Here is a 13,375-nt window from a genome sequence, read left to right as displayed (position 1 = left end):
AGCATGCATCTGAGGTTGCTTATGTGGAGCAGGGTGAAGGAGGTGTGGTTGAGATGGAGGTGGACGCAACAAGGATGGAGATTGGTTGTATGGGGGCCTCCACCTCTAGGATGGTACATTCCATTGAGGTTGTGGAGGAGCATATGGCTGAAATGGTTGGTTGGTAGGTTGGGAATGGTATTGAGGTGCAAAATACTAGGGAGAAGGTGTGGACCATGAAGGATGAGCAGGAGGGAACCAAGGGGGAATGGATGTATTTTGGTTAGGGTTGTAATATGAATAGGATGCCCCTTACATGCCTTGCTGGTATGGTCGAGGTCCTTGAGGCCTCCTTTGGTTGATATAGAAGAGTTGTTTAGTCACCCCTTCAGTTCTTTGATACACCACTTTTAATCTAGGCAGAGAAGGGAACTTTTCTGTGGAGTGGTTCTTCTCACAAACTGAGTAGATTTCTATAAGATTCAATGGATATTCATTCCTAGGGTGCCTTCTGGTGCATTTAGCGCAGAAGACAGATAAGACTCTTTCTTCTTCCTCCTACTTCCTCTTAAATTGCATGGTATCTATTTGTAGAGCAAGGGTATGCAACATTTCACTCTTGAAGTCTTCTAACATGTTCCCAATTTCACTTTTTATGGATCTGTTGGAGGAGAATGAACTAGCCAAAGCTTGACTAGCCCTACCCTTCTTTCTGGATGCCCTAGAATGATTTTTGAAAACTGTCTTGATATCATCATAGGGTAACTAATAGATGTCCCCTCTTGACAAAAGGTTTAGGGTTTCTAGGATATCTTCCTTGATCCCTCTAAGAAGGAATAGCTTAAATGATTTAGGATCGAGGGTGCACCTGGTCCTTTTGTAGCTGAGTTGGAACCTTTCCTCATAATCTTCAAAAGATTCATCAGTTCCCAAGGTCATTCTAAAAATTTCCTCTTTGGTATCTTTGAACCTGCAATAGTCCCTATACTTATTGTTGAAGTTTTTTTGCATTTGAGCCCAGGTGGTGATGTTGTCCCCACGTAAACCCATGAACCAGCGCAAGGTTGCATCTTTGAGGGTGGATGGGAACAATTTCAAATTCTGGTCATTAGAGGTGTAATCATAAGTTCTATATATGACAACAAACTCGAACAAATAGGTATCCGAGCCCTTTGAGGTCAGGCCATGGAAGTGAGGAAGGGAAGAGGGGCTTATTTTTTTCATCCTAGCATCTCCATTAGTTTCTATGATGGGAAAAGCACCCTCAGCTCTATTCTCATCTCCTTCTTTGTCTCCAATCCCATTTCTATTTTCAGCCATGGTGTAGGTCAATGGAATGGTCTCTTCTTTTTCCCCAATAGGCTCTTCAAAGATCTCTAGTTGTTTTCCTAATGGGCCCTCTAGCTCACAACCATCGAAGAAGTGGGAAGGTTGGTTGTTCGATGCGGTGGGGGTATTTGGTAAAAAAAATCCTAAGTTGTCTTTACTCCTACGAGGCATGAAAGGAGTTTCAATTTTTTTCTTTTTCTTTTTTTCTAGGGCGTTTTTCAAAATTACTCGCATAATTGGAAAGAAAGCAAAGATTGCAACTATTTTTTGAATGGAACTACTTGCAGAATTGGAAAGAAAGAAAAGATTTCAACTATTTGTTGAATGTAACTACTTGCAGAATTAGAAAGAAAGCAAAGGTTGCAACTATTTGCTGAATGGAACTACTTGCAGAATTGGAAAGAAAGAAAGAAAGCAAAAATCACATCCACTTAGACACCTCCCCGGCAACGGCACCAAAAAGTGATGAGCACCAGTATTGCAACAAGAATGCTACAAATCCTAGGGCTACCAACTTTACTTCATCAACCCGGGGTTCGTACAAACTTGGAGGTGACAGTGTTGTATACACAGTAGATGTAATGGTCTACTCTTGTTACTTTTCAACTGGGGAAATAGAGCATTAGGGTTTTTCAAACCAGTCTTCTATTGACTAGAAGGATTTTGACTACCAATATGAAAAAGGTAAAATTATCCTTAATGCAAAAAGGGAATGCTGCCTACTCTAGGAAATGAAAGTGCTGAATTAGAAGGTGCTACAAAGTGACATGAAATCATCTAGCTAAGCATCTACACATTTTGCTTGCAAAAGAGACCTACTTTAACCTTGTTTATAACATTTAGTGACATGGAATAAATAAGCATGGAATTTTATCTAAGAACTATTATGACCACTGAATGCATGTGCTAACTTAGAAATTGTAGAAAAAACCTTTTTTGGATTTTTAGTTTATGAATGTGAATGCTAATTTCCAACTTGTTCTTTCGCGGGGAAGACAGGTATGGAGGAAAAGTTCTGGACTAGTTTCAAGGGTATGGACGCCAAGTGGAGGCCTAACCTAAGCTCAGATGACTATTTATGCTCAATTCAATCTTAAAGTAAGCTGCTACAGGGTTTCTTGTAGTACTACAGGATGCCCTAGTTCTACTACAAGATGCCTTGTTTTACTATAGGAAACATGTTGAAAGCTTATAAGGAGGTAAGAAAGGTAGAATGAAGTGTGGGAAGGGTGTCTGGTGGAGAAATAAGGCATGGAGGAGGTGCACACTATGCAAAGCTCGGTTAAATGCTTCAATATGGTTGGATTTGCTTAAAGAAAATGCCCATTTTGATTACAAAACAAGGATTTGGATTAGGGTTTGGTGGACTTTGGCAGCGTAGGTGGAGAAGACTTGGATGAGCTGAATGAGACTAGGTATTCATGTCGATTAGAAGCTCCTGCAATAACATACACTATTTTCTTCATTTATGCACAATTTCATTTATACATGGAAAAGATGAGTTGAATGGGGGAAAAACAGAGTGATTAATAGCTAATGGCTAAGTTTATGAATGGAATTGCTTCTAGACCATATAAAACTCAATAGATCAAAATGACAAGTGCAGATACTTCTAAGAAATTTAGAGACAATGATATTATTCAACAAGAAACCCTAGGTTATGAAGTGATCAAACAATAAATCTATTTTTTTTGGCCTATGAATGGAACCCTCCAATCATGATCCCATAAGGGAGATGAGGTGAAGGCCACTATCACAAGATTTTCAGAAGTGTTTACGATCACTATGATACCACTGATCTATCTATCCACAAATGGAAGCAAACTAAGTAATCATCAAATACTTGCAGATTAAAAAAACCAAAATCACTTTAGCAACTAACTATGAATGTAATCTAAGCATACATGTACAGAAAGAGGAACCTCTGCTGCTAGGGTTGGGCCCTAACCCAAGAGCTTCAACCCTATGAGTCAACTTAGTGCTAGATCAAGGGAATGCTTTTCATTTTCATTAAAATATCAAAAATACATCAAAGTTATCTGTCACAATGTCTTAGCTCGAAAATTCCTCTTGGCTATAACAAAAAAAAGTCGAATCCTAATGAGGCTCTAGGCCTTCTTATTTATAAAACTGAAGCTACCAACAACTTCCTTAAATTTAGGGGGGCTTGGCTCCCAACTCAAGATCAAATTGTCTTCAACTATCACTGGCTTGGCTCCCAATGACCTTAGTGGCTTGGCTGCTTGTAACTCCGAGTTGATGAAACCTTGTGGAGGAATCTTCGAGTGAGTGAGGAGTTAAGCAGGGAGATCCAATCTCATAAAATCCCTATTTCTTGTCTACTTTGAGTTCTTGCACTTTAATTAGCCAAAATTTCTCCAAATCTTATAGTTAATGCACATTAGGCCACAAGACAACATCTCATTTTTACCCTTCTCACTAAGCAAAATATAACAAAACATGTAAAGAAATGTGAAAAACGTTGATTTTAATAAGCTGGAGAGTGGCATTAAGGTCCATATAATTTACCCATTGATGAGACTCATCAGAAGATGCTCCATTAACTTCTCGTACTAGGCTTGCAGTGGTTGCTTGAGGCCATACAAGGATTTTACAAGCTTGCATACTTTATGTTCTTGACCCTTCACAACAAATCATTTTGACTTGGACATAAAAACATTCTCTTTCAGATCTCCATTCAAGAAAGAAGTTTTTACGTCCATTTGATGGAATTTCCAACCATTATGCGCTACCAAGGAAAAGAGTGTTCGGATGGTAGCCCATTTTGATGTGGGGGAAAAAGTCTGCTCATAGTTGATCCCTTCTTTTTTGTGTAAAACCTTTTTCAACAAGCTTGGATTTGTGCTTGTCAAGTGAGCCATCAACTTTATACTTGTTCTTGTAGACCCACTTGCAGCCTATTGGTTTGGTTCCAATGGAGGATACACCAGCTTCCAAGTGCCATTCTTTATCAAGGTACCATACTCTTTATGCATCGCTTCTTTCCATTCATCATGAGAAGAGGCTTCTTTGAAGGAAGTTGGTTCAAAATCTATAGACAAATTTAGTTCACAATCATAAGAAACATCCATATCAACAGGTGAATCAGAATCATTTACATCACGTCCATTTTTCCTGCTTGAATTTATTGTTCCTGTTTTTCGAACCTCATCAGGATGAACACTTTCAAGTGTCTTTGACAACGATTTTGGAGGACATTTCTGAGATGGCCCAGACTACTTAGTTGACTGAGTTAGAGCTGAATAAAGATTGAGTCTCCCATTTTTGTCAATCACATCACTCAAAGTGCCATCAATGGCTGGAGCTTCATGTGGGGAAGAGAGTGCTTCAGAAGAAGATTCCACAGAGTGATCTAGTATAGGAACCCCCCCTTAAATATGTGGAATCTCATTATCAAATTCTTGAAAGGACTTGACATGTCTGAATATATCCAAGTGATCAAGTTGTCGCTCAACAACATTGTCAGCCTTGGAAGATTCAATAAAGATCACATCACTAGACACTACAAACTTCTTGTTAACTTCATCATAGAGATGGTATGCTTTGGAGGCGTTTGATTACCCCAAGAAGATATAATTACGACTCCTTGCACCAAATTTTTTTCTTTGTTCCTTTGGTATCAAGGCATAACTGGTGGAACCAAAGACCCTGATATGTTTTACCAAAGGAATGTGGCCATACCACATTTCATGAGTCTTGTTTCTAATAACATTAGATGGACACATATTCTTTACATACACAACACATAGAACTGCATCAACCCAAAACATCAATTTTACATTCTTGAAAAACATCATGGAACATACCATATTTAAGATTATCCTATTCATTCTTTCAGCTACTTCATTCTGTTGGGGATTATAAGGCACATTTGTTTGATGTTTGATCCCATGCTAGAGAATATAGTTTTCAAATTCATTTGAAGTGTATTATTTTCCATTACCAGTGCGAATAGAGCCAATATGAGATTGCGCATCATTTCCAATCCATCCATGAAAGTTCTTGAATGTTTGAAAATCATCAAATTTGTTATTTAATAAATAAACCCAACACATTTTGGTGTATTCATCAATAAATGTCATCATATATTTATTTCCATTTATAGAAGGAATAGGCATCGAGCCACATAAGTCTGAATGAATATGTTAAATTTTTCTATGTGCTCTAGAATGTGAATCATGAAAAGACTGTTTGTTGTGCTCTCCTAAGATACAAGCATCACATTGCTTAAGTTTCCTAGGAATTGTAGGCAAACTAATAACACCACTTTTCTTCAACATTCGAAGGCTTTCTTAATTCAAGTGCCAAAATATAGCATGCCATAAAAGACTTGATGGAAATGTACCTTCATCATAATGAGAACTATATGAGAAGTTTTGTGCACAAGCATAGGTACCTTACAACTTCAGAAGTCTTTCTTCTTCTATACCCGTCATGACAAGTGAGCGATCTGATGCTTTTTTGACCTCAACCTTGCCATCAAACATATGAATGGGGTGTCCTTATGTAGTGCCCCGCTCTAGTTGACTGAAAATGATATGTCATTAACATTTATTTAGCCCTAAGGCCCACACTTTATTCTTTGGGGACCTCAGGTCGGGGATCCAAACACTTAACTCTACTATTAGTGGACGTGATGGATGTGTTTATTTCCTATTCGATATTATGATGATGATATCTTTGATGTATATGTATTATTTCTACTGATGTTATGTTGATGATATCTATGATGGACGTGCTCCTTATGTTGGCTACTTATATTAGCTCTAGTTCACGATGAACAATGATGTGAATGACTAGGAGTTGTTAATAATGCTATTATGACAATGACTAACACTGAAAAACCTGGTTACTGATTATTATTGAGTATGGCAGGAAACCACTAGAGGCACTCGCACATGATGAGTTGACGACACCGGTTTGATGAAAAAATATATTATTTTATCTTTGAAATTCGAATCGATTTTGAAACCTGCTATATATGTTTATCTATATTCTGATGATATGGTAATGGTTGCAGGCACATATGAGTTGCTTGACCGAATGACTCACATATGGGTGATGGGGTTGTACAGGTGGATGGAACTACATGGGAGGGGTGGGACAGTGTCCCTGATCTCACCCACTAGCACTCCCACCGTGACTTGGGCTGGAAGGGTTGAAACACCTTCGCCTTGAAGATCACGATGCCATGAGGGCAGGTCCCAAAGTTGGGTCACTCATGAGGACTTTATCGGGGGGCGCGCATCAAGGTGGATTCCTTAATCCCCGACACCATTAGTCTCACTATAGCAGGCAACATAGGAGATGATATTGGTCTATGACGTTGCACTATACTTTCCCCTCATAGTCACTGGATGCTTGAAGGGCAAGTGGTGTGGCACCCTTGGAACTTCAGGGGAATTTCTTGAAGGGCACGACCAACTTGGCACCCTTGGCATCACAAATAAACTACTAGATGTGGCACCCTTGGAACTTCTAGGGAAGTTCTTGAAGGGCACAACCAAACTGGCACCCTTGGCATCACAAATAAACTACTAGATGTGGCACCCTTGGAACTTCTAGGGAAGTTCTTGAAGGGCACAACCAAACTGGCACCCTTGGCATCACAAATAAACTATTAGGTGTGGCACCCTTGGAACTTCTAGGGAAGTTCTTGAAGGGCACAACCAAACTTGGCATCCTTGGAATCATTAAAAATAAATAATAATAAATAAATATAAGCAAGGAATGAAAACTAGGTAAATTTACATCAAGGGTAAATGATGATTAGAAACCAATGTAATTAAATCAAAAATAAAACATGGAATAAGGAGGATCATACGAAGAATTAAAATAGTGTACCTTAAAAACTCTACCCTTCCCATGTTGGAAAATACTAGAAAGATTATGTGGTTTAATTAGGAAAAAGGAGAAAGACAAACATAATTGTAAGGATAAAGATTAATCCTAAAAACTAATTTAAACCTAATTAAGAAAAGAGGAAGGTGAATTAAAATGAGAATAATAAATTAAATTTAGAGAAATGTAGAGAAGCTCCATGTGTCAACAACCATCATAAGAATATCCATCTAGGAGATAACCTGAGTTAAATTAGGGAGTAGATTGGGGATAAAATCTTGACTCATTAATTGACTTCAAGTAATGAACACAAATTAAGGAATAAAAGGGGGGAATAAAGAGACAACTAGGAGGAGAAATAGGAATCTTGTTGAGGTGAGGAAAATATTAGTTTTAAATAAAAATTTAAGTAAATAATTTTGGGAGACCCTTGATGTGAGAATGACACATGGGTGGGTGAATAATCAAGCTACTGAATTATAAAAAAAATAATTAATTATGCATGACATGACAAGTGTCACCTATGAGGACTCCTATAAAAGAAGGGGTAAGCCATGGGAGAAGGGACTTTTGGGAACCCTATTGTTGGATGGATGAGATGATGTCAGAGCAGTGATTACGAAGCTATAGTGAGTTTGGTGAGGTAGAGGATTTTAGAGAGGGGACTCTTGAGCCAAGGTGTGCTCTCCTCTACCAGCTAGTGTTTTCCTCCATTGTACAACCCCATTGCAGCTCGGGGGTCCGTGGGGAAGAAGAGTACCCAAGGAGTAGGCTGGGAGGTTAACCGGTGGGTCTTCGTATTCTGATCAAGTGCGTCATCATTCACTCGCGGAGGTGACCGGCTACAAGGGAATACCAGTAACAGCAGAGCAAGCGGAGTCTCGCCTTCTGGTGAACGGTACACATGTATTTCATTACTATTGATCTTAGTTAAACGTATGTAAATGTTATGATATGTTTTCCTGAAATGAGTGTCAGGAATGTGTGTGCTAAATAAATTTGAAATTTCAATGTGTTTCTTTTCTGGTTGTATTTGCTGTTAACAAAAAAAATAAAAAATGTAAATAGTCTGAATCTGGTCCTTACACTTGGTATCAGAGCACAAGTTGAACCCTTGAGGCCTATGGGCCCATGCATGCATGACTAGTTTTGTTTGCTATATGTGGGTATTTTTCTAAAATCAAATTACTCAAGTTTCAAAAAAGAAAGAAAAAAGAACAGTTTCTTTCCAACTGACCATTTCCGAACGACACATAATATTCAATCTCGAGGATTTGTCAATTATAAAATTTGATACCACCTTTCCTTTTTATAGAGGCTTTCCATAGCTCTAGAAAATTGCAGATTAATTGCTGTACATCTGTCTATTCAACCAACTTGCCAATTATAAAATTTTGTATTGATACGACTTTCCTTTTTACTCTAGCTTTTCCATAGACCTCGAAAATTGAAGGCTAATGGCTTTTCTAAAGGACTGGCTGCCGGACATTATGATTACGTGTAACCTCAATAATTTCAATGAGTGACTAAACTCTGTCATTGTCCTAGTTACCTATATTTACAGCAAAGCACGCAACATGCATGGTAAGTATCCTTCGGTACAATTTTGGTGGCATGCGCAAAATTGTTGATTCTCATTTACAGTATAAAACCAACGTAAAGGATATGGTGTACACTGGGGCTGGACCATTGCCCTGTTTTATATTAACTGTTGAGTAGACATAAGAGGTGGAGTTAGAATACAGTTCAAAGTCGAAGCGAATAATCTGTGTGGTCTTTTCTCAATGAATAAGGAGCATGGAATATGCGGGACCATTCGTTCCGAGATTGCGACAGGTCCTGCCAAATCCCTTGTCGGTAATCCATGGTTACGCTGTAGTGGTTTTGTAAGAACTCGTTAATCTCCAGCCTGGTCCTCTTAAACGGGTCTCTAAAAATCTGAAATTGAGAGGACACACTGATTGTGACTGTATACTGTGAGTATATACTGTGCATTTCGTAAATAGTCCGAAATTGTAAAATAACATTGGGGCAGAGGCCTATATATTTCCACTTGTGCTGCTGGTTAGCAGCGTAGTGCATAAGCTGTTGTTGACATGGCTTGTTTAAGATTGCAGAGCTGCTGCTTTTTCGTTCGGGTTTTTGCTTCTGGGTACTAAATTGAGCTATTTTACATGAATCTCAGGGATGTAAACCGTTGAATAAATTCTTATAATTAGAACTTCCATACAAGCATACTTTCAACTTATGGACTGATCCAAGCACTAAAACTGACTATTGTGTTCGTACTGAAGTGTTCATAGGCATGGTCATAGCAAACTCTCCTGCCTGATGACATGTGTATTGTTTTATAGTTTGAAATCTCAACAAAGAATTCTCATTCCTTACTCGTAGTTCGAGGAGATTCTTAAATTGCGGAAGATTATTGCAGTTTTTAGCCCTTTCCCATCAATCGTGTGCAGTTTTCCCCTGAGGAAGAGATCAACCTTGACGCAGCAGCAGCTTTATTAGTTTTAAGAACACTCCCAATTCACCTTAGATAAGTAATACAATCTAATGAATAAAGCCCTTTATATGAATCAGAATCAAGACTGTTAATAATCCGGGAAGATTTCTATTCTCTGAATTAGAAAAACGCAGATCTAACATAAAACCTTCATAACAGTGTTGAACGCTGTTAATCAATAGATATTATATATATCGCTACCACAGGTCTGGTTCCGCCAGCTAAATTCGTTCACACCTGGAGATTCAGTATGCGCCCAAGTTTATGTTTTAACTATTCCAATGCAATATCACACCAACTCGGTATACGCTCCCTTCAATCTGCGCTGATATGGTGTCAATCATCGATTTTCCCAAATCGCTATTTTCAAAATATAACACTATGGATAGTCACCAGATCTGGTTGTCCAATATCGAATCAACCATTTAACTCGATATGCCACAATAATTTGGCGTTTTCTATGCTTCAAAGCGAAACTGCCGGAGTTGCTAATCGCAAAACTAGTGAATATCCAATCTCATCTGTTACCACAGATCTGTTGAGTTCTCAACTGCAGTTGGAATCGCCTTATTAATATTACAACTGACAATTGACAATATCCAGAACTTTGATGCGAGAATTCAGGAATCGGCAATTTCCATAATTCGGTGTTGTCCCTAATAATCCGCGCAGTCTCTTCTAAGCTGTTCTCTGTGGGATGAGATTTCACTCACAAAATTTAACACGTACAATTTGTCATACACAGATAAGTTCAAATATAAGGGTGCAGAGTTTAGTAAAGACCAGTGAGCACTGAAATTGAAGGGTTTATGGTTTAAACACGACGACCAGAGGAGCACGAAACTTTTAAGGGAATGGATGATTATCTCGAACAGCATGAGCAAGATCGCCTAAAGGAAGCGGGCAAAGGTCTTACGCCATGGGAACAGCACGCCACTGTAATCCACATGCCTCGGTTCGATTACCACGCGCCCTCTGCTATTCTACAGCGTTCCCTTTCAGGGTTTCTTATCACATGTACCTTTAGTATGTGTTCCTGCCCCCGTTTGTTCATTATTTCGTGTTTTTACAGCTTTCAATGGGTTTCTCAACTATCTCTTCTGTTCTTAATTACCCATAAAACACTCAGGCTGCAAGTATGGTCAGTCGAAAATTAATGTGGCGCTTTATACCTCTATTAATCAGAATTATTAAGTTCCCGTCCTGCAGCACATGGACTTAGGGGGTTATCCACTAGAATGTTGCTTTTGAGGTTTACACCAAAAGTGTTTTCACCTAGCCAGGAGAGCACTCGATCTTTTAGTCTCTTAGTTTTGATTCAGGGACGAATAGATGGCTCAGTTTGGGTGGTTGCTTGATGCCCTTATATATACAAGGTTGTTAATCTTAATCGGCATGATGACTAAATTGTTCTGTGCACAAAATATGGGGAGTTGGTTTTTTTTTCTAAACAGAAGTGGAACGTACTACATAGGAGCAGGAGTGTATGCACTTGGAGGATAACACGTAGCCCTAAATGCGCTTGGAACTATGTGATAGCGATAGACATCTTGGATGTTGGACACTTGACACGCACGTTGGTTGGTTGGTTGGACATAGACACGTTGCATAGTTGTGAGCCTTTGTAAAGCTGCAGTTTTTCTATCCCTCCATCTTTTGCCAAATGCAAATTTCAGATCATCTTCTAAGTCACTGCCACTGTCGATAACTTGAAACTCGAAATCCTTAATTTCACCATTGTTTTCATTGGGCAGATTCGGCTCTAGCGGCTTTTGCAAGCTTTCAACCTCGACAATGTTCTCACAATGGCTTACTGCCTCAATCCAATTTGGATTAGAGGCCACCTTGAACGAACGATAGATTCGAATAACAGTGCAAATCTCGTCCCACTTTCCACTTGTCAGTTCTCTGAGCTTTGGACGCAATCATAATTTCTGGCATGGATTTCTTTCACATATGCTTATTATCTGTTTTGCGTTACTTATTTCACGTGTCACGAAGCTGCTGGGGAGCCTTTCTGACTACAACACGTCGACAGACAAGTGTAGATTGTTGCCATTTAACGCGTCGGTGGCAGTGAACAGTGTGGCCCTATGTAAAACCTTTGCAGGCCAGCTGTTCTTTTATTGGCTCGGGGACTAACTTGGCCGCAAGAAAGTCAAATGAAGGTTATGAATTGCCAGTTGCCTGTGGAGAGGGTTGGATCCCTCTCTACTGTAGATTAAACTGAAAATGCCAATTTAGAGTGGTCGTATTAAACTGTTGTGTTGCTGAAGTCACCATGTTGGTGTGTCATTGACAGAAAAGTCTAACTGCAACTTGTGTATGGAAGAAGAGAGGCCAGTGTAATGAGTCTAAGTGTAACTTGTCCATGGACTGTTGGATGGTTTTCTAAATGGTCAAAGATATTGGAAGATTGGAGAAACTATTCTTCATTGGACTTATTAGACATACTTGTGGTGATTACTTTTACTATTGTTACAAGACATTTCAAGTGTTACTGTTACAAGACGTTACAAGACAAGTGTTAATAGTGTCTAATGGTTCTGAAAAAAAAAAATGACGTTATAGTCTAGAGACTCTATCTTTCATAAAAATACGTGACAACCTAATGCAGTTTGAAATTTGCCATATTTTGAAATAGCTGGAGATGTTGATCAAAACAATTAACTAATTAGACAGCAAGTATTTATAATGATGAGGGGTGCTAGAGATATTAACTCACTCTTGTTTTATTGTTAATGGGATTATTCATCATACCCAAAGGTGTTGGTTGGTTTATTAATATCGTAAGGTAGAGATGATCTCTTTGCATGAGTTCTTGTTAGATCATGTTGGACATGAAAGATTTTCATCTAATTAACTTTTGGAGTGGTGTGTGTGGTTGACTCATTTTCTCAACAGATTATTGATGTGGTTAAGATATGGTATGAGGTTTTAGACAAAAAGTTTATATACATTTATATTGTATTAGTTCATGATTGAATAATATAATCATGATTCAAGTTGGTGTGTAAAGAAAAACATGTCTTCTCCTATTTTCTATCACAAGATGGATGACACAAGGGCCTAATTTTTTTTTAAGGTTAATGATCAAACCAAATCTTTTCCAAATTTACAATCCACGTAAGTGTGCTAAAGAGTTACATCTAGTATGTTAAAGAGAGTTTAAAAGCCAAGTATAAGTGTATAAAAATGGAATTGCACAAACATGCCCAAGAGGTAAAATAAGACTGCTTATAATTAATCAATAAGATCACATGGTGAGGTGATATAAATTAAAGCTTGATTTGTGTATTTATACACAACTCAAGTGAGGCATCCTTCCATAGGAGTTAAAGACTGCTTAAAAAAATGATGTGGAAGAAATATCGTTGGACAATATAATATTGCTATATGTCTATTCCAAGCATATGGTAATACACTTATGATATACTTCAATACACTTATGATATAATTCAAAAAAGAGTAACGATATTTAATATAATGAGGGTTTCGCATATAATATTTTATAAAATAGGAATTATAGTCTTTTCAATATAATTTATCTCTATGTTACAAATGTGATGTCGTATTACTATAATTTGTTTATTTGGAGTGGATGGAAGTTAACTTCTATCTAACTTAATCAATTAAACTAAGATTTTGTAATCCTGAGTAAAATATTCTTGATTTTGCCTTTCTACCATAGAATATTTG

Source organism: Pinus tabuliformis, chromosome 2_1 (genome assembly GCF_031772625.1).
Source record: "Pinus tabuliformis cultivar Carrire ecotype Pingquan chromosome 2_1, CPIR1, whole genome shotgun sequence".
Lineage (NCBI taxonomy): Eukaryota > Viridiplantae > Streptophyta > Pinopsida > Pinales > Pinaceae > Pinus > Pinus tabuliformis.
This window is presented reverse-complemented; position numbering follows the sequence as displayed.